This window comes from Peromyscus californicus, unplaced genomic scaffold (genome assembly GCF_007827085.1).
Source record: "Peromyscus californicus insignis strain IS unplaced genomic scaffold, ASM782708v3 Scaffold_8__1_contigs__length_139910024, whole genome shotgun sequence".
NCBI classification, from domain to species: domain Eukaryota; kingdom Metazoa; phylum Chordata; class Mammalia; order Rodentia; family Cricetidae; genus Peromyscus; species Peromyscus californicus.
The window spans coordinates 10,265,564-10,288,526 of record NW_026294606.1 but is presented as its reverse complement, the minus strand read 5'-3'; the positions used below and the strand labels follow the sequence as shown (position 1 = coordinate 10,288,526).

Below are 22,963 nucleotides of genomic sequence, written 5' to 3'. Positions count from 1 at the left end.
TCTGGGAGTTGTAGTTCTTGAAAATAACAAGGCTTCATGGGAAAGTATGGTGGCCTGTGGGTTTTGTCCATAAAAGCCCTGAAAACACAGATGGTAGACCTGACCAAATTTCATCTTGGTCAGTATTTAACATTTTAATAAACAGTTTGCTTTAATTTGACCAAAACGGTAGAACTGGTTTTTCTCTGGCTCATATAAGAGTTAACAACCAGGTTCCAAGGTTCAGATTCTGAGAAAGTTGTTGCAAAAATTTAATCAGAAGGATCAGCTTGGCATGAATTTGGAAGCCTATTATTTTTCTTACACTGAAGAAAGGAACCACCCTCCAAATTCCTGGGAAACAGGATCCAGTGAACTTGGATATAAATGAAAATAGATTCACTGAGGACTTTTGATACAGGAAGCAGAAGAGCCTAGAGCAGAAGTTCTCAACCTGTGGGTCACGACCCCTTTGGGGGTCAAATGGCCCTTTCACTGGGGTTGCCTAAGGGAAAACACAGATATTTACATTAAGATTCATAACAGTGGCAAAATACAGATATGAAGTTGTTACATGGAGATGGGGGTGGGCTGGGGGGCAGATGCAGCAGCCGGCTGGCGAGTGACCCACTCGATGCAGGCATGGCGATGGGGCTGCGGGTTTACATTCACAACCCAGACCCTACGTCCACGCAGAAATGGTTCATTATAATAGAGGGATGAAGAAAAGAGAGAGGGAAAGAGAGAGGGGGGCTTGAGGGGTGCACACCTCATGGGAGTGGGGGGGGGAAAGAGTTTTTCCTTAAGAAGAGGCTTCTACTTCAGGATGCTGTCAGCCCCAAGGGGCAGGATCAGAATATTAACAGAAGTAGCAATGAAAATAATTTATGGTTGGGGGTCACCACAACATGAGGAGCTGTATTAAAGGGTCGGGTCACAGCATTGGGAGGGTTGAGAACCGCTGCTCTGGAATGTTCTCAGCAGCCTTCCCCACCACCACTCCCGTTCCCTCTTGCCTCCACTGCCTTCCTATGACCATTTATGGGCTTGCTGTTCTGGGGGTTGAGCTCAATGGCCCCAGGGTACCAGTTTTCAAAGTCATTGCTCATTACTGTTCTGATCTGCAACATCTAGGACACAGTAAGCATTACATATGCAACAGAGGTACATCAGGAGGGATTTAATGCCTAAACTCTCAAGTCAGCAAGGTTATACCAATTGTGTCACCCTAAAGACACTGAAGTCAACGCTAGTACTTAAGTCATTTGGGAAGAAGCTTGCCTTAGTCCGTTTTATGTTTCTGTAAGCAAAATACCTGAGCCTGAGTAATCTGTAAAGAGCAGCTGATTTGAACGTTGTAGTGGCATCCCTAGCCAAGGCTCCTCTCACTTCATCATAACATGGCAAATAAGGAGAAGAAACAGGCATGTGCAGAAGAGGTCAAGCGCGTGCTAACTGGCACTCAGGAGAGCTCACTCCTCACTGATCACTTCTGAGGGCCATGCCCAGTGACCTAACCACCTTCCATGTAGGCCTCACCACCTCTCAGCATATGACCTTTGAAGAGATGCATTCAAACTGTGTCTAAACCATAGCAGAGTCTTGGCAGACAGTGAAGATGAGATCATCTGGGAGAGGCCTGATCATGGAAAGTCCTGATAAGCAGGAAATAGTGGGCTCACAAAGACAGGACTGGAGGGAAGACGGTAGATACAGGAAAAGAACACTAGCCATGGGCCAAGGAACACCCGTAGCATCTGAGGGCTGGGGAGGGGCACAGAACAGAGGGTCTGATTCCCAGGTACCTTGATCTCAGACTTCCAGCCTCCAGAACTGTGGATTCCTGTAGTGTTAACCATGATTTGTGTGCTATTTTGTTACACGGGAAAATGATACATATAGAATACACAGAAATTTCAAGTTATAAGTTCAGCCATTTAAAGGGCACTTGCCCATTAACTCACTCTCCTAAGCTAATATTTACGAAGGCATGTCATGTGGCGGGTCCTATCTGAGGCTGCAGTCAGACAGGCTCCTGCCTCGGGCTTCCTGTCCCTGGAATGTGTGTGGACTTCCTTTCTGACATGCAAAAAGAGTCCTCTGACATTCCCCAATTCACTCCCCTTCCCTCAAGAAATGTGCCCTTGGTTTCAACACTCACCTTCAAAGAACCAATCAGCACTCTGGCTCTTCCTCCCTCTAGCCAAAGTTAAGATCCTGGAAGCTGAAATCACCTCTAACCACAGCTGGACTCCCACCCAACTCCTACAATATGAATGAGTTCTCTGCCGGGAGCTGTGATTAGAAACATCTCCAGTGGCTTCTAATGTCCACCCCACCCCCACTACCCCCACCCCACTACCCCACCCTACCCCCAGAGATAGCCCTGGCCTGGAGGTTTACATCTCCAGCTGATACAGAAACAGTAGTTTACAGTGTATCAAGAACAGTTCAAATTACACATCTGAGCCACTTAAGGGTAGGGATGTGCCCTGCAACACACATCATGATGCTATTTTGTGTTATACTCCCAAAGCCTCAGTGGTCAGTTATTACACGGCCTCTAGAGGTCATCAATAAAAATAAGCATGGGGCAAGCAAAACACAGCAGAATGCTTGACAGCAAATTAATCAGTAGAGGTGTGTTCTCAGTGATAATAAATTATAGCCCTGTAAATGTTCAGATCACTAACACAGTTGTACTAGTAGGATTTTTAGTCAATTGAATACAAAGCCAGAGTCATATAGGAAGAAGGAACTTCAATTGAGAAAAATGTCTCCGTCAGACTTGCCTATATGCAAGTCTGTGGTGCATTTTCTTAATTAACGATTGATGTGAGAGGGCCCAGCTCACTATGGGCAGCACCTCCCCTAGACAGGTGGCCAGAGTGCTATAAGGAAGTAAGCTGAGCAAGCCAAGGGGAGCAAGGCAGTAAACAATACCCTCCCATGGCCTCTGCTTCAATTCCTGCCTTCAGGTTCCTGCCCTGACCTCCCTTGTGATATAGAAGAGCAAGATAAAATAAACTCTTTCCTCCCCAACTTGTTTTTGGACATAGTCTTTATCAGAGCAATAGAAAAGCCATTTAAGACAACAGTGGTAAACCAGGCATGGTGGCCCATGCTTTAACCCCAGCACTCGGGAGGCAGAGGCAGGCAGATCTCTGAGTTCAAGGCCAGCCTGGTCTACAGAGAGAGTTCCAAGACAGCCAGGGCTACACAGAGAAACCCTGTCTCAGGAAGAAAAAGAAAGAAAAGACAACCATGGTGAATTCTCATGATCAATGTCATGTCCTGCCTGTGACCTTAAAGTTATGCTTCTGTACCCTTGGCAGCACAGAGGACTGTTGGCATCAGCAGCACACAAACATGGAGTACAGGACGCTCTAAGATCTTAGGAAGGCTGCAGTGCCATTGGGCATAAGACTTTTCCAGCTCCATTTTCTTCTAGGGCCATGTGCCACATGGAATTGGAGTTGAAATGTTGAATCGGGGTGTGGTCAGATTTACCCTCAGGTTATGTAACATGTGTCCTTGTTCACAAGTAGGAACTATGAGATAACCATTTGAGATCACACAGGGCAAAGTGATGGAGCTGAGGTTGACACTCATGGAGTCTATTGCCTATCTGCCTCCCTCTAATTCACAAGATCTAGGCAAGGACCCTGGTGTCACCAGTTTAGGTAGACTGGTTTCAATGTCATAGTGGCCCCTTGTCCATTAGGTGACACAAGAGACCTGGCAGTTCCTTTGATGTGCTCTGGATTGACCCTGTGCTTAGGTGCAATCCTGTCCTGCTAGGGGCCATATTGACACCTTAAAACATGCCAACCTCAGCACATTTCACAGTGCAGAACTCTAGGTGAAGAGGAACAACCAGAAACACAGGAGCAGATGGTGTTCAGTACTTCTGCCCTGAAACTCTGTGAGAGGCAGTCTGGGGCCAGGTCCCAACAGTGAGGCACCCAAGACAATCAAGTATCTGACCTCTCTGGTGCCATAGGGATGCTACTGATGGCATCATCTACCTCAGAGAGTTATGAGGAGGATCGAAAGTTAATGCAGAGTCCACACAACAGTCCTGGGTTCACGGTCAGGGCAATGTGCACCATTACTCTTCTGGACACTGGGGTGTGGCTTCCCTGTGGTGACCAAGGACCTCCAGACCCTCTCTCCACCCCAAGGCCCTCTATCCTGGAAGTCTCCTTTATCTCCTCCCTTCCCACTGTGCTCTGCCATGGGGAGCTCTGTCAAGACAGGGGAGCAGGAGGGTGGGTTGATTCCACCTTGCCTTTTACACTGTAGTTACTGGAAAATGCTGCCTCCTCTACAGAAAGGGACAGCCGTTGTCCACCCTCTGTCTGGAACTCACTCTATCCCCTCCCCTGTCAGTCCCAGAGACCAATGCTCAGCTGTGGCTAAGGCTACAGCATTGGCTTTCATAGCACCCCCAATCCCAATCGTCCTTTTGTGAAAAGCCCCCCACCTACACTCTTCAAGCCAGCTGATTGAAGTGTGCCAGCTCTTTCCTGCAGGAACACTTCCTAATGTATGCCATGCCCCTGGGGGGCTGGGTGCGGTGAGACAATACCTTCATGAGCAGCAGTGGTGGGGAGAGCAAGCGTCAAACTAGTAACTGGCTCTGTTTCAGAAAGGTCACCCAGCCCTTCTGGCCTGAGGAAGCCCCCTGTCATCAGGGAAAAACTAATGCTTCCAGAGAAGCCATCAGGGAGCAGGGGCAGGGCCGAAAGCCAAGATCTGGCCTCTTTCCACACTCCTTACGGCTGTTCTCAGCTCCCTGTGGAAGGTTCCCTGGAACCAGACCAGGCATAACACTGAGGGAACAGTTTCCACTCTCACTGCCCCAAGAATGGTAGGCAGGGACATGGTTGCTCAGCAGGCTGTGGCCCCTGGGCGACCTGGGAATCTGGGACCCTGCAAGGGATCTGCAGCATCCTTGGTTGACTGAAGCACAGGCGGCAGCTGCTAAGTGACCAGGCCAGCTGCCCTGTCTTGAGATCAAAGGCTTTCTGGATTTAGGAATGTGGAGGGTCTCAGAATCTCCCTGCTTGTAGAAGAGAGAGAATAGGGTAGTGTTGCTAGAGTTTTCCTGCCTGGCCCACAGTCAGGACAAATCTCTCTCACCCGCCAGTCCCACAACCGCTCAGACCCGACCAAGTAAACACAGAGACTTATATTGGTTACAAACTGTATGGCCGTGGCAGGCTTCTTGCTAACTGTTCTTACAGCTTAAATTAATCCATTTCTATTAATCTATACCTTGCCACGTGGCTTGTGGCTTACCGGTACTTTACATCTTCCTTGTCCTGATGGCGGCTGGCAGTCTCCCTCCCCAGGGTAGAGTCAGGGGTTTGGGAGGGGTGGGGATTTCCCTTCCAAATGTTCCTCACATTTGGGGACCTCTTCCCTTCCACATCAATACCTTTCTCCGCTTTCCTTCTAAAAGCCCTTCTTCCCTTTACCCATAGTTCATCCCTTCCAAGAGGCCCTGCCCTCTCACCCTGCCTCCATCCGATCTTCGGCAGGACAGAATTTATTATTCTTTCCCACATCTCCACCCTCAGTATCAACATCACCTTTAAGTAACGGTTGTTAACCTGGGGACACAGCAACAGGTGTACAGCAGATGCTCCAGTCTCCTAATCACCAAAGAACGGAGGTGGAGGGTGGAGAGTCAGGGGTATTTTTGTAGTAGTGATGATAAAAGACCTAGCACGGTAGTGCACTGCTTACAGTTATAAAGTATTTATGTCTGTAATATCAGGAAATAACCCTAATGGAAAGCATTGCTGTCTAATTCTACCATACCAGGCAGTACCGGGCCGGGCGGTCAGTCCCGGAAAAGCATTACCTCTAACGTCACAGTTAGGAAGGCTGTACAACACACAGACACCAGAGACTGAGACTCAGAGTGACAAGGCGATTTCTCAAGGTCACACCCAGATTAAGTGGATTCATGCCAGGGTCTGCTGGGTTCCAGAGCCAAGTGCTCCTAACTGCCAGTACCAGAGAGAACCTGGCTGAGATCCTTTAGAGTCTTGTCTTTGTGATGGAGATGAGGCTTGTTCCTAAAGAGCAAGAGAAACAGCAGACACGAACTTAATGCAGCTTCCTCACAAAAGATGTACAGAGCAAATGATCGTATTCTTGGTGGCCAGTTCTCCTGAAATTGTCCCATTAATTTGTTGCAATGCCAATAAAGAACATTAGCACTTGGAAGAAGATCTTGACACAGCAATTAAAATTAAGTTGGGTGAAAAAAAATGTACAAAAGTAACCAGGAAAATGTCCAAGAAAGAAACATAGAAAGGGAGCTCACATTCCCCATTCATTCTTTCAATGGCTATTTAAGCTCCCCTCTTCTGCAATGTGCTGCAGATGGGAGGGTTTAAATGGTGTGCTTCCAGGGCGAAGAAGACAGGGAAAAATGCTTCTCAGGAGACAGCAGCCCAAAGCATTGAAGTGGTTTGCATGTGTAACACCTTGCACTCCCCAGCACTCCAGACTCCAAACCCTGACAGTTCCCCTCTACAAATTAGACATGAACCCACAAACATGATGTGGCTAGAAAGTGGAGGGGAAGGGGCCAAGTGTGTCCAACTTCAGGGTCACCATAAAGGTAGTAGGGGGAAATAAAAAGTTAAAGGTTTTTTTAAGATTTTATTGATTTTATGTGCATATTTGTCTGCATGAATGTATGTGCTCCATGTGTGCAGTGCTTATAGAGGCCAGAAGAGGGCATCACATCTTCTGGAACTGGTGACTGAACCTGAGTCTTCCTCAAGAGTGGTGAATGCTACCAGCCACTGAGCCATCTCCAGTAAAAAGTTTTATAATTTGGATTGAGAACAACTTTTCTCAGCATATTCAGAGGCTCAGTCATGATAAACAAAAAGTCCTTTCCTAACCAAGATTCTAAGTAGTATGAAAACATGCTATACTATTAAAACACTGCAGCAGTTCAGCACATGCTCATTATGTGGATGCCACCATCACGGACACCGTTACTACCGTCAGCTGAAGCACTGTCCTCCTTATCACCATCTTCTTTCATCTCATCATCATCACGACACGTAGGGAAAGGGTTTTTTTAAAAAAACTTAGAAGATACATATCAAAAGTTTAATTGTCAGTTATCTGAAAGAAGGGGCCAAGGGAAGAGATTGCATCATGACATTTGACTTCATACACACCTGTTTTTGTGATAGATACATTCTATATTAGCGTCCACATGGAAGTTCTGAGGATCCTTACTCTGAGTAAGGACAGTCAATAAAGAAAGCAAACAGAGCAGAAGAGCTGAGGGGAAGAAGTGAGGTTTCCTGGGTCCCCAGAGTGTGGACAATGAATGGGGTGACTTCCAGATGCTGAGATAGACACAAGGAAAAGCAACTACTGGTTCAGGAAGCTGCTCTGTCTTCTCTGGAAAAGCAATGGTTTTCATTTTAATACTTAGGCTGGTTCAAATGGATTCTTATGCTTATGTCCTAACACAGATAAGCAGCTGATAAAGCAAAACAATGTATTCAATCTTACTGAAACACAGTTGAAGACTAAAACACAGAGACACCAGCTATCACCTATCACACTGAAAAAGTATTGGTCAGATGATTAAACGCTCAGTATTAGTGTGTAGTAGGGAGTCCATATTCACAGTGCTGTTGAGCTCATACATCTGTTATACCTTTGATATAATGCTTGGTAGTGAATCAGTTTGCCTTAGAATGAGAAATTCAACTTTCAGGTATTTTCCCAAGAAAATCTTGAGCCCATTCCGGAAGGTACAATTGCCAGGATGATGACATTTACACTGATGTGAAAACTATCAACAGCCTGGGTGTTCATCTGCAAAAGAATGAACAAGTGGGACACCGTGACAGACACTACGGCAGACGGTGGTCCCTTTGTTGCAGAATATTATTTTAAGATGTGTTACATTTGTTTATGCTGTGGAACATTTGTTTAATGATGCAAAGATGTGTTGCATTCTTTTATGTTGCATTTGTTTAACTCTGTGAAGCTGTGATACTTTGCCTGTCTAAAACACCTGATAGTCTAACAAAGAGCTGAACAGCTAATACTGAGGCAGGAAAGGATAGGCGGGGCTGGCAGGCAGAGAGAATAAATGGAAGGAGAAATCTGGGAGGAGAGATCAAGGATAGAGAAAAGAAGGGGTCAGACACTCAGCCAGACATGGAATAAGAAGGAAAGAAAAGAAATAGAGAAATAGAGAAAGGTAAAAGCCCAGAGGAAAAAGGTAGATGGGATAATTGAAGAAAAGCTGGCAAGAAACAAGCCAAGCTAAGGCCAGGCATTCATAAGAAAGAATAAGCCTTCATGTGTGATTTATTTGGGAGCTGGGTGGTTGGCCCCCAAAAGACCAAAGAGTAAAAGAATAAAGAGTTAAAAAAAAAAAGCAACAACACCCCATGGTCCCTAGTTCCTAGTGATTAGACTTCCTGTCAAACCATTACTTTGAATGTGGGCAGGACCCATAACTTGCTTCTAACCCATAGGATGTCTCAACATAAGTGAACATCACTTGTGTGAGTTGACGACAAACTGTAACTTCTATCTTGCTAACAGATTCTCTGCTTTGCTGGCTTGGGTGAAGCAAGCTGCCATATTGAGAAAGGCTACATGAAAAAGATCTGAGGCCAGTTCCTCTGCCCGTCTGTGGTGATATTGTGTTCCCCCAAATCTTGTGCACCCTAATAAACTTATCTGGGGTCAGAGAACAGAACAGCCACTAGATACAGAGGCCAGAAAATGGTGGCACACACACCTTTAATCCTAGCATTCCGGAGGCAGAGATCCATCTAGACCTCTGTGAGTTCAAAGCCACACTGGAAACAGCCAGGCATGGTAACAAGAGCCTTTAATCCTAGGAAGTGATGGCAGGAAGCAGAAAGGTATTTTAGGCATGAGGACAAGGAACTAGAGCCTGGTTAAGCTTTTAGGCTTTTAGCAGCAGTTCAGCTGAGACCCATTTAGATGAGGACCCAGAGGCTTCCACTCTGAGGAAACAGGATCAGCTGAGGAATTGCCAAGGTGAGGTGGCTGTGGCTTGTTCTGCTCCTCTGATCCAGCACTCACGCCAATACCTGGCCCTGAGTTTGTTTTTATTAATAAGACCTTTTAAGATTCGTGCTACACCCGTCTCAGCGCAGTAATCCAAACATAACTGGATTTTATCAATAGCTATGTAAGTAAGACAGGAAGATCTGGCCCTGTGAAGCTCTCAGAAGAGGATCCAATCCTGCCAGACACTTTCGTTACAGCTGAATAAGAGGACCAGAAATGAAGACCCCCAACTAGGTCATGAGCAGATTCCTGACCCACAGAAATTGTGAGATAATAAAAGGCCACTAATTGTGGCAATTTGTTACACAGCAATAGTTAACTGATACAAAAACCATTCTATTACCTTAAAAAGCAAAGTTGTATCTATTTGTATAAAATACAAGAAAATGTCATTCTTACCTTAAAGCAGAATGTAGAATATGTGATATGACTCCATTTTTATAAATAAATGACTAAAATGTTTAATGTATAAGATGAAATTCCGGAATTTGTTCAACAGTTCATAAGACCTCTGAAGAGTTCAAGAGATTCATTTTGTAATACCTATGTTTTAATTGTTTACAAGCTTATTGCCTTTAAAAAGTAAGTACTTCTACTTAAAAAGTAATACTATAGCTTTAATAAATAAAATGTCAAAAGGTTTGGGGCCAGAAAGATGGCTCAGTGGTTAAAAAGCCTTGCTGGGCAGCCATGTGGACTAGTTCAGATCCCAGCACACATGTAAGAAGCCAGACATCCACGCACATCTGTGAGCCCAGCTCTGAGGAGAGCAGAGGTAAGTGCATTGCCGGGCTCTCTGACTTCCAGGTTCAGGGAGAGACCCTGCCTCAAAGAAGTATGAGTGACAGAAGAGAGCACTTGACCCCTCTTCAGTCCCCCGAGCACAAGTACAGTGTGTACATCATGTGCATACACTCACACTGACATATGTGCACACTCACACAGACACACAATGGGCAAGTGAATAACTATTTTTTTAATCTAAGAATTCAGGATCAGGAAATAAAGGCATTTGTCACTAAGCCTATGACCTAGTCCAGTCCCTGGGACCCACATGGTAGAAGAAGATAATTGATTTCTGAAAGTTGTCCTCTGACCTCCACCTATGTGTACACACACACACACATACACACACACACACACAGAGAGAGAGAGAGAGAGAGAGAGAGAGAGAGAGAGAGAGAGAGAGAGAGAGAGAGAACTTTTTAATCAAATAACTCAATAAAATATTCCAACCTTTGTGTCAAAAGGAACACTCCCATCCCTGGCTTTCTTCTCTCTATCCTCCTCACAGAGGCTGGCAAGGTGACTTGTCCCTTTGCCAGCCTTCCTTCAAGCTAGGCATAGCCTTGTGTTAGGCCTGGGCCCTGACACACAGGTGGAAGTATACTGAGAGAGACTGACTCGCTGCCTCCTCCTTTCTTCTTGACCGCTCAGAACACGCATCGTGTGGGCAAGTTGCCCTGACAAAACCATGGGACATGCGCTTTAAAAACAAATGTCCACAGCTAGGGGAGCTCAGAGGAGGGCATGTGATCTGGCCTGCAACCCTGACCTTGACATTCAAGCAAGGCACTATTTAAGACTGGTAGGAGATCAGGCAGAAGATGGAACCGAAGAGAATCTTAACAGGAGAACCGAGTCACCATACTTTAGACTAGGCATTGACTTGAGGTGGAGCCACACTTTCCACATAGTCATGTATTCTGGAGTTGGGATATGTTCACTTGTAAGTAACAGAAGCAGACTCACAATGCCTTAACCAGGAGTCATTTCATCAGCCCACATGCAAAATGTTGCAAAGTAGCTACTCCCAAGTGGTGCTGACTTTTCTTGGGAAGATACAAAAAAATCCCAGATTGGGAAGCAGACCAATTAAAGAATAAATAAAAAGAGTCAACGTTCAGGTCCAGTTTGGTAACCAGTGAGTTTACTGAGTTACTTACAGAAACATGGCTGGTTAAGAAGCAGCTACCCCACCAGGAAGTTCCTGGCTTAGCTTACCTTGGTGTTGAACCACTGAAGAGTCCCTGCTGAGGTCAGCTCTCCACCCCTCTATACACTAGACTTGCTCAGCTAAGGCTGAGGGGAATCGGGACTGCTGTGTCCTGGGGCAATCTGTCCCCACTTCTGCTATGAAGGAAAGTTAACAACACCATTACGGTCACATAGACCCACCCTACATTCTGCTTGCTTTATTGCTATGACCACTGACTAAGGTGTCCTGCAGAGAACCACACAACTGCCTGATGGCAGATGATTGTGTCGCACAGGAGGAAAGACTCCAGTAGAACACCAAGGCTTGTTTTTGAGCCCTACGACATCTGGGTTCTGTGTCCATTTCTCCTCAGTTCTTAGGGTCTTTCCCTCTGAGTCAAACCCGGCTGCCTCCATGGTGGTTTCGAAGGAGATGATGGGACAGGCAGCCAAGGTGAAGGAAGAAGGTATTCCTTCTGTCTGATTTTCCTACACTGAGAAGGAGTTCCCCACCCTTTGTCTCATTAACCAGAGTGGGGTCACATGACAATTGACAGCTGCAGTGTAGGCTGGGGAAGCTATTACCAGATTTTTCAGGAATTAAGATGAATGGAGGACAAAGTAAGGAGGGTTGGAAGTCCGTGTGGTACACGCCGTTGCTCTCAGCACCTTCCTGGACCAGACACAAGCTCCAAGTGTCCTTTGGCTGGGCCTTGTTCCCATCTCCTGACCTCATCCCAGACTCTTTGCCTCACTGGACTTAATTAATAACCCAGTCAGGCTCCCAGAGGCTCAGCCCAGGATAATTCCCATACCTGCTCTGCCATATTCTGAGCTCATGAGTCTGCAGGCCTGGCCAGACAGTGGGAGTTGCCCCTCCTCTGCCCAACACTAAATGTTCTCGGCCCGTGCTTGGCTTAGGAGATGGTGAATTGCTCCCTTCTGCTGTGAGTCTATGTTCTCCAGAGAAATGGAGCCAAGAGGGGATGTAGGTGTGTGGGTGTGTCTCTGTAAGTGTGTCTCTGCATGTGTGTCTGTGTGTGTGTCTATGTATCTGTGTGTGTGTCTATGTGTGTGTATCTGTGCAAATATGTGTGTCTGTGTGTGTATAGTAGGTAGAGACAGATTTCTCATCATTATCATTTAACTTTTATTTGTGTGTATGTGAGTATGTGCATGTGTGTCTCTCATTATGTGTGTCTGTATGTGTGTGTATGTCTGCGTTGTATGTCTCTGTGTGTGTATCTGTATTTGTATGTGTATATGTGTGTATAGTAGGTATAGACAGAGATTTCTGATATCATCATCATTATTCTCATTTAACATTCATTTATGTGTTTGTATTTGTCTGTGTAGGTGTATTCTATTTGTTCAGGGGTACCTACAGTGACCAGAAGAAGGCATCAGATCCCTGGCACTGGACTGGAATTACATAGTTGTGAGCAACCTGATGTGGGGTGCTGGGAATCAAACTCAAGTCCTCTGGAAAATCAGCAAGTGCTCCTAACCACTGGGCCATCTCTTCAGCCCCCAGAGGTTGATTTGAAGAAATCAGTGCACAGAAGTCTGGAGGCTGACAACTCTGACACCCAGGACCCTGGGCTGAGGCCCCAGGTAGGCTTGTGCTCCAGTTTGACTCCATCTTTGGTTGGTAGAATTCCTTCTTGCTTAGAGATCAGCCCTTCTCAATTCACTCAGGTTTTCAACTGATTAGCTAGATACACCCACAATGTGGAAGGCAACCTGCTTTCCTCAAATGATTTCATTCAGATCTCACCCCAAAAACCCTCACAGAAACATCCAAAGGAATGTTCACACAAATGCCTTGGTCTGCAGCCAATCTGCACATTCTGCCCATTCTGTATTCTGAACCTGGCCTGGTCACGCCCTCCCCATGGCAGCCCTTGCTTCGCGTGGCTACGACATATTGCAGGTGCCTCCCTGGCAGCTGTTGGCAGTGCCACTTCCTTCCCTTGGTCTTGGGGCTTCAAAGCCACTTTCCTCAGATTGTTTTGTCCTCGGGTTTGAATAATTAAGAGACTAGAATTAACGTCATGTAGCATCAAAGCCCAAGCAGAGACACCATGAAAGTGAAAATTCTGGAGGACCAGGAACCAGAGGAATGTGTCTTCTGAAGGAGGAAAAGATGGCAGCTGGGAGATGCAGAAATGAGGTTCAGAAGTTGCCCAAAGATCATGACTCTGTGGTTCCTGTGGTACCAGGCCCAGGCGGTTTCTTCTCATCCCCTCACTTGTCACGCTCAGCCTACATTCTTGAACCAGTTCGAAGCATTTTTGTTCCTTATGATCAGAAGATGCCTTAGTCTCTTCCTTCTCCTACTTGCCATCTCTCAGAGGTGTCTTCTCTTCGGCCACCAGGACAAAGTGCAAGCTCTCCACATAATTTTCAAGCACTTTTTGGATCTTAGACAATGCACCTTCTCAGCCCCCCTCAGCAATCCCACTGTTTCTGCATTCTACATCCGTGTTCTAGCCAAACTCCTCCCTCCCTCCCTCCCTCTCTCTCCCTCCCTCCTCCTCTCTCCCTCCCTCTTCCCCTTCTCTCTCTCCCTCCCTCTTCCCTCCCTCTCTCTCCTTCCCTCTTCCCTCTCCCTGTACGTATATGTAGCATGTGCTCTCTCTCTCTAACACACACACACACACACACACACACACACACACACACACGTGCTTGCATGCTAGGGTTTGAACTCAGGGCTCTCTGCTCCACCATAGGGCTTTTAGAAACAAGAGACTTGGTTGGCAGTTCTCCCTGTGCCTGGCTTTGGGAAAGACCTCAAGGCAGACTAGGCAGGAGCATGGGCCAGAAATAGAGATCGCCATTACCAACAGGAAGTAGGATGAGACTCAGATCCCAGAATCCCTTCAGAGGGCCACTCCCAACTAGTCTAAGGACCTCTCACTAGGTCTTAGCTCTTAAAGGTCCCACCACCTCCCACATCACACAATTGGGAAGAAAAACAACACTGAAACCATAGCACTTTGAGCTATTTCTTGGAGTAGCCCTCCCACCCAATCCATGAGCTGACCTGCTCTAAAAAGTCACCTCCGGGCTTCCTCTCCACTCCAGACTGAATCACTCTCGACCCTGACTTTTCACAGAACAGTCTGATTCACCAAGAGAGACAGTGGGCTAGGACAGCCTCTGACCTAACAGTAGGGATATGTCTGGATGCATCTCTAGTTAAAGAAATGAGAAGTGGGGAGACATTTGTAGCTTCCATTTTCTCGTCTGCCGCTTGGAGGGAATAATAATACTTACCTTACAGGGCTCCGACGAGAATCAATCAAGATGATATGTGCAAAGAACCCAGCATAGTATGCAAACCCTTTACACATGGCGCTCCTTCCTTTCTTGTGGGCCAGAACTGAGCACTGTGAAAATGTAGAGATGCTGGGAAATGGCCAGGTCTGGACCCCACAGCAGCTTGCAGGGTTAGGAATTGGCTCTACTCCTCCAGGACACCCAGAGCTGAGATCCTCACAATGTCTCAAAACTCGCAGTGCATAATGACCAGCAAGTCCTGCCCACTCCCAACCGCACTCTTAGTCCTGCACAAACCCCAAGCCACCACAGGAAATAACCAGTGGCAAAACCCAGCTGGTTCTCAGTGGAATTTTCCACAGGCTGCTCCATTAAGTGTTATCAGCCATACTGTGTTATTCAATATTTTAATTGTTGTGTTTGTTTGTTTGTTTTTCTCCCTCCCCTTCTCTCTCTCTCTCTCTTTCTCTCTCTCTGTCTCTCTCTCAATTTCTAGCAGTCAGACTCAGCAGAGATTATGTATTCCAAAGAAAAAACCTTTTTTTTCCTTTCTATTTTTGTCAACAGTGGTTTGGGTTTCCTCAGAATGAAAGGCTTCTTCCGGTGCCCTTTGCCGGAAGAAGATGGTGTTTATACCCTCAGATCAAGGGGGACTTGGCGACAACGGCAGCCTCCACAGCCCCTGTAAAGTGGGAACGAGGTTCTTGTTAGCGAGGAGGCCTATACTGACAGGTTTAGCCTCTTCCAAAGGTCTCCCCATACGGGATGGAGCTGAGGAGCTTCAGAAGTGGAAGGAGATGCAGTTGGGAGGCTAGCTGAAGATTGTAACCAGCTTCCCAGCACAGGCAGTTTCACCCTCCTGCCACCCTCCAGTGACCCTGCTCCCGTGCAGGGTAACTCTGTTCACCCAACTTATTAACTCCATTTCTGACCAGCACCCCTGTCCCGCACACGGTCAGCCATGCCAGTCTTCTTCCCATCCCTTAACAAGGCCACACTTCCTACCTCAAGGTACTTGCTGCTCTTCCCATGTAGACGCTGTTCTACCGTCTCTTACTGTGCTCAGCTAAGTTCCAATGCCAAACATGCCAAGCATGGTAAACACAGTTGTCCCAGATATTCTCAGTCCTGTTTCCTGTTTAAATTCCCTTTAGTGGAACTACCTGGTATGTCCGTCTCTGTGTGGTGTAGTAGACCCTTGTCTGTCTCGTGCAATGCTGTATCCTGGCACAGAATTAGTGCCCAACAGGCATCAGTAGACATGTGTTGAGTAAATAAATGAATTTAATACTCCATTTACTTATTTATTTATTCATTTATTTATTTATTTTTGATACAGGGTTTCATGTCATTCAGGCTGGCCTTGAACTCTCTCTGGAGCCAAGGACAACCTTGAACTCCTGCTCTCCCAGCCTCCCAAGTGCTGGGATCACAGGTCTGTACACCACACCTGATTTTCTCTTCCCTTTCTTCTCTTAAGCTGGGCCTCACCCAAGCTCTTTGCAGCAGACAATGGTGCCGCTTTTACAGGCTCGCAAAGGGCCTCAGAGACAGGAACTGGTCCCCTCCGGCTGCCGGTCACTCCTTGCTGTGTGACAAAGCACAGCACTGCACACTTGCCCAAAACAAGGAACTGTTCTTTCTTTGGTTGGTGTGGTTCTTATGACACTCTTGCGTGGGCTTGCTCTGCCTTCACCTGACAGTTCTAGGCCAGCTGAGCACCACTCTCCCTCACTCTGTCATCCACACATCTGCACAGTGCCATGGCTGGAGCACCGCTCTCCCCCCCCACTCTGTCTGGCACACATCTGCACAGTGCCGTGGCTGGAGCACCGCTCTCCCCCCACTCTGTTGTCACACACACATCTGCACAGTGCCGTGGCTGGAGCACCGCTCTCCCCCAATCTGTCTGGCACATATCTGCACAGTGCCATGGCTGGAGCACCGCTCTCCCCCCCACTCTGTCTGGCACACATCTGCATAGTGCCGTGGCTGGAGCACCACTCTCCCCCGACTCTGTCTGGCACACATCTGCACAGTGCCGTGGCTGGAGCAACGCTCTCCCCCAACTCTGTCGTCCACACATCTGCGCAGTGCCATGGCTGGAGCACCGCTCTCCCCCCACTCTGTCTGGCACACATCTGCACAGTGCCATGGCTGGAGCACCGCTCTCCCCCCACTCTGTCTGGCACACATCTGCACAGTGCCGTGGCTGGAGCACCGCTCTCCCTCACTCTGTCATACACACATCTGTGCAGTGCTGTGGCTGGAGCACCGCTCTCCCCCCCAACTCTGTCGTCCACACATCTGCGCAGTGCTGTGGCTGGAGCACCGCTCTCCCTCACTCTGTCATACACACATCTGTGCAGTGCCGTGGCTGGAGCACCGCTCTCCCTCACTCTGTCATACACACATCTGTGCAGTGCTGTGGCTGGAGCACCGCTCTCCCCCCCAACTCTGTCGTCCACACATCTGCGCAGTGCTGTGGCTGGAGCACCGCTCTCCCCCCGACTCTGTCATCCACACATCTGCACAGTGCCGTGGCTGGAGCACCGCTCTCCCCCCGACTCTGTTGTCACACACATCTGCACAGTGCCGTGGCTGGAGCACCACAGGGGTTGTGGAGGAAGAACTCAGACTGCAAAGCTCCTTGATCCAGATTCCTAGAGCAGGGTGGATGCTCCAGCCCCCCCCCCCCACACCCCCCATTGCACAGGAGCCTGGCCCAAACTGTCATGGTCATTTTGAAACTTCCATTCTTCCTAGCCACCAGGTGCTAGAGCCAGCCTGACTGTGCCTATGACTCTGTAAGTACTGAAGGGACTATGACCATCCAACAAGATCAGATGTCCTGGGTCTAAAGAATTGACTCAGCGGTTAAGAGCACTGGCTGTTCTTCCTGAAGACCTGAGTTTGAGTCCTACCACCCACACAGTGGCTCACAACCATCTGTAACTCCGGTTCCAGGCTATCTAATACCCTCTTCTGGTCTCCATGGACATCAGGTACACACATGATATAAAGACATACATCCAGGTAGAACATTCATACATATAAAAATAAAAATTAACAACTTTAAAAAAAAAGAAGTCAGATGACCTCAGAAATTATAAGGGCTTTCAACAGGCTGAGCTCTTGTTAATAGTGCTTGTTCCCTGGGCACTCAGATAAGGAAACAGCCTCTTTAGAACACTCCTCTAATGGCATCCTACAGAAGACAGAAAAGAGACGGGGCAGGTTCTAGCCAAAGCCATTTCCACCAACACATTAGTGCCCATACAAGTTACAGGCCATCACAGTCTTGCTGAGAGGGAGTCTAAATGTGTGTGGACAGTGGCCTCACTCATCATGGAGAGGCGAGTCTGAAGATCACTGGGAACAGGAGAAGCCTGGATTTGAACGTGACTACAGAGGGAAGTGTGGGCAGGTTGGAAGCCCAGCAGTAGAGACACGTGATCCAACTTGCACTTTTTACAGATGAACTGGACAAGCCAACAAGAGAAGCATCCAGAACACCACTTTGGAGATAGATTGTTTGGCACAAGAGGACTTGGAAATATACCCCTAGTGAGCAGAAGATCTACAAAACATACCCTGCTTCATTTCCACTGCCCTGGCCAAGGCTTTCTCCTTTGCTGCCCACGCCTCTCTGAGGTGAGTGGGACCCGTTAGGGTCACAGAGAAGGAAGTGGGCTTACAAATGGAGACACTTGCCCAGTGCTTACCACGGGACCTCAGTAGAGGGATGCAGGCCGGCAGGATGGCTGTACTAGGCCCAGGGGCAGCAGCCTAGCAGAGGAGGGCAGGGGTCAGCTGAGCCGCCCCTGGATGTTTGGGGATCTGCGGTGTAAGGGAGTTTTCTGAAGAAGTTTTGCAAAGGGAAGTAAGAGGTTCGGGTCTGCACGATTTCAGACGCGTTCTACTGCCAGAAGTCCACCTTAGGCTGCACTGGCTCCACATCTAGGAGATGGGACTTCCGGTCTGGACAGGCTTTATTTGCCCACCCCGGAAGCTCCACTCCCTCCCTACCCATTCCCCCAGAACCCTGGGCTGACTGAGCTCTATCCATTTCAGTTCTCAGGCCTCTGCCTTTCCAGGTCCCAGGATCCTCCAGGATTTTCTCCCGAAATTGCCTCTTCTCTCACACTTTGCAAGCTTGGAGTGGGCAGGTCCTGGGAACTCAGGTGAAGGATTAGTCTGATTTCTGCCTTAGAGTTCTCAAGCCAGAGTGGCCATAGCTGGCCATCCCCTCTCACACCATCAGGGTGCACAGAGATGGGCTGGAGGAAGCCATTGTGTGTTTGTGTGTGTGTGTTGCGGAACGGGAGGCGGGGTGGGGGGGGGGACTGATAGGTGACACTGTGAAAAGAAGGACAGAGACAAGGGAGAAAGTGTCCAGAGACGGAAAGGGGGCAGAGAGAGAGAGAGAAAGGGAAGGAGGGAGAGAGAGGGGGAGGGGGGAGAGAGCAAAAGAGGGAGAGAGGGAGGAGGGAGAGGGGAGGAAAAAGAGGGGAGAGGAGGGGGATGAACGTGGGAGAAAATGCTGAGGGAAGGAGCGGCTTTCAGAATAAGGAGGAGCGAGCTGGGGGCGGGGACGAGGAAGTGGGTGTTAGGCGCACGCCACCAGCTCCATCCTGCCCCAGCCAGTGCAGGCGCGCGGACCTGAGCCACCCGGTGCTGGCAGCGCACAGCAGCAGCACCAGGTAAGGTAAGGTTTCCGCCGCCTCCCGGGAGACGTCTTCTCGGGATGGGGACGCGGGTGGGTGGTGCGATGACCAGGCTGTGGCGTGGCCGCTTTGGCTGCCTGCTCCAGAATTCTCGGGGTGCATTGTGACCCCGTGCCCAGTTCGACTTCAGGCTGCGCTGCAAACAGCACTTGACCTTGAGCTGGCGCCTCTACCTCAGTTTTCTCCCGGTAACCCTCAAGGGTCATACCCACCACAAAGGGGCATTAAGAGCTCCGTTTGCCGTCCTATCCTGCGGAGCAAAGGGTGTCGGGGCAACCTCACACACCCCCTACCCTCTAGGGTGGATTTGAAAGTCTACTAGCACCTAAAGGCTTGCTTTGTCCCTCGGTCTGGGCGGTTGCGTTGCTCCCCTGATGTATGTGTGGGAGCTTGGAGAGACTTTCGGATCACTGAGCACCAGTGGAGAGTCTGGAGCCAACGAGAAGGAGGCTCTTTAGTATCCCAAGAACAGGCCTCCTTACCTACATCCTCCTGGGTGCTGCCCTATAAAAGGTACCGAGGCGCCTCCCCTGCTCTAGACTGGGAGGGACTCCTCCATCCAGGACATCTGGTAGCTGTTGTCTGGTAGGGGAAGTGACCTCGACTCTGGCCTTGGCCTCCTGAGCAACACTCGTTCTGCCTACAGGGTGATGCTGCTGGTACTATGCTGGCCCTGACTGTAAAATATGACCATGAAATGCATGGCACGGGGCCTGGCATCCAGCATGTGCCCTCCTGATCAGCTATGGTTCCCTGCTTGTTCCGTGTGTAGTGGGAAGGGTAGTTCCACACACACTTGCTGGAGGTGACTGATGACTGTGAGAGTCCCTTACCAAGCATTGCCTTTAGGGGTCAGGAAGGAAGAAAGGTCAGTACTCAGAGTCCCACAGAAAGCTGAAACCAGGCTGACTGGCCTGTGCAGCCCGCTCCTTTCCACGCTGTATCACCCTGTTCCAGTCAACCTCCTCCCCTTTAGTGTCAGCCTAGATGGCTCCCCTGGGTTCTGAAGCAGGCACAGTCCCTCTGTCCTGGACTAATTTGCACTAACTGAGTTAACTCAGATCTGTATTATCCAGCTGACATGAAATGAAGGATACATCAGAATTGGAGGGACAAGACAGAAGGCAGAAATCTGGTGACAGATTCAATCTGGCAAACACTCCTTTTAGAGACACCATCTCCAGAAGATCCGGAGCCCCTCCCAGCTGTCATGTCCATGGGGAAAGCAAACCCAGCTGTGGTCCACCAACGCCCCAAGGAAGTAGAAGCAGGATTAAGCTGCAATTTGAAGGATTTAGCTCATCCTTTGGGGGAGGGGGGAAATCTCTACTAATGGGGTAAGGGTCTTGGCAGGCCAAAAAGGTTCCTTGCCGGAAATGTTTTAAAACAAGAGTACATCCACATGCAGTGATGGGGATGAGAACAAAGATTCTATCAATCCTCAAGATAATCATCAAAAATCAGAGTGTCTAAGTGTCTGACAATAGGAGCTGACATGATTTACTAAAAACAGAGAGTTTCGAATGGATGAAAAGAGCCATTGCAGATACAGGTATGGCATGGCCCCAGATTTGGACAAAAGCTTAGGGGAAGAGGGCGAGGGAATCAAAAGACAGTTAAGAATGTTTGCCCGGGGTGGCAGGGGTGGGGTGGGGTGTTCCTTGGGCTTTTCTGATTGTGTGCAAGGAGCACCCACTTCAGGAATCAGCACACAGACCTCTGTGGCTCCCCGGTTCTCTGTAGACAGTGTCCCTAAAGCAGAGTTTGCCTGATTGAGTTGTCGCCATCTTTTTGTTTCCTATCTTCTGTCTGACCCCCACCCATCCCCAGCTCTCATATACCCTCTATCTCACTGTGAGTTAGATAATACAGATCTGAGGGACGGGCACTCATATACCCTCTATCTCACTGTGAGTTAGATAATACAGATCTGAGGGACGGGCACTCATATACCCTCTATCTCACTGTGAGTTAGATAATACAGATCTGAGAATGTCACCTCCCTGCTCAAAAGTAGGTCCAAAGTCCTTAGACTGGCCTGTGTGGTTCTTCTGTGCTTCATACTTATGGGTGTGCACCTCCCCAGGGACCCCTGAAGATGGAGACTATGGAACCTACCTACCCTGCCTTTTCTCGCCAGTCTCTGCACAAAGCTAGTAGGGATGTTTCTTGCCAGTGACAGAAGGAACTGTAATTACTAATGCCAACAGCACTTGATACTCTGTGTGCTCTCCAATAACTAAGTAACCATCCCATAGCCCTGTGAGAAGCGATGCCCTGGCCCACACAGGTTATAAAATGGCTCCTGAGTGACCACAAGTAATAAGCTCTGTGCTGGATTCCAGAGACCCAGCATAAGGCACCTTCTCTACAGGGAATGCACAGACAGAATGAGAACAGTATCCTGGGAGCCTAGGCTGGGAAACTTGGGAAACTGGAGACCTCAGGGTGAGATACTCAAATGATTTTGCAAGAGTCACCAGCAAGGAAGGTAGTGCTTGACTGAGGACAATTTTGCACTCCAGGGGACCTTTTCAGCAACTGCAAGTTTTTGAATATCACTATGTCAGAAGGGATGCTCTGGCATCTAGCTGTAGAGACCAGGGACACTGCTGAATAATCCACAGTGCACCCCCAGCCCTTCAGCAAAGAATGACCCTGCCCCAAATGTGGATGGTGCTGGGGTTCACAAACCCCGGGGTGGAAGCGATCTCTCCTAAACAAGGATCAGCCTGTGCAAGATGTCTGCAGATAGACACTAAGTGCCCCTTGCGTGCTGGCCTCTCCCATCCAGTGTCTGCCTGGCTCCCACGCTTCCACTCCATGCCTCCAGAAACCAGGATGGTCTTTTTTTTTTTAATTCTAAAATTTTATACTATAAAATCTACCCATTTAAACAGTACAAGTCAAAGACTTAATATACCCACTGAGTTTCGAAAGCAAGTACTCTAAACCCCACCCATACCTATCATATAGATTACTAGTGTTGGTATGTCCCACAGTTATCAAATTTTAAAAACACTTTCATCATCACTAAAATACACCTGTACACCTCAGCAGTCACTATCCCCTCCACTCTTCACCCACTCCCCACCCAGATCCAGCCACTAATCTACTTTCTCTCTATATATAGACCTTTCTGTTCTGGACATCTCAGATAAATACTCTCACACCATGTGACCTTTTGTGACTGGCTTCTTCTACCTTGTGAAATGTTCTCGTGGTCCATCCTGTTGGAACATGCATCAGTACTGCCTGCCTTTTTAGAGCTGACTAATATTCCATTGTATGGGTGCCACCTTCTATTTTACCAGTTGATGGGAAGTTGGGTTGCTTCCACTGTAAGGCTGTTTTGAATAGTGTTGCTGTGAGCACTTGGGTACGGTCCTTTTGGAAAAACACATACTTTCTGTGGGGTGTGTATGTGGGAGCAAAAGTGTGCATTGATTTGAGTTTCCCTGAATCCGTTTGTGCCTGCCATTCAGTATCGGTCTAAACATTCAGATAAACCTTCTCACATCACTTTTTCTTAGACCACACTGCAAACTCCACAGATGTCTGTCCACCAGGCAGCCCGTGACCTTGCCTGTATCTCCCCTCTCTCTGCCAGCCTCAAAACAAGCTCACCCTCCAATCTTTTCATGTTTCCTCTTTCTGCTTTGCCCTTTGTCCATGTTCCTCTAACCATGTTGCTCCAGGGCTAGCCCCGTAGAGGCCATCCCTGGCACCTCAACCTCCAGGCTAGCCCAGACTCCCTAGCACATCTCAAACTTTCCTCTGATCATTCTTTCCTACCTGATAAAATCTTGACGGACTGCTTCAGGTGTGAACACTCATTTCCTCCCTCTCTGTGATCCCGGGCAAGTAGATTTTCCTCTCTGGGTCTCACG

At 48.3% G+C, this 22,963-nt stretch overlaps 1 protein-coding gene across 3 annotated transcripts in view; it reads left to right on the top strand.

Moving 5' to 3' along the window:
* The first annotated feature begins 18,900 nt into the window (after positions 1–18,900).
* The window catches only part of Hrh2 (histamine receptor H2), a 60,242-nt gene continuing 56,179 nt past the window's right edge, over positions 18,901–22,963 (top strand). Inside the window, exon 1 of one of the 3 annotated variants that reach the window (XR_008215749.1) lies at positions 18,901–19,054. The gene's annotated coding sequence lies outside the window, so the exon portion shown is untranslated. The remainder of the gene's footprint in view (positions 19,055–22,963) is intronic. The other 2 variants (XM_052728217.1, XM_052728216.1) reach the window with 2 other exon arrangements.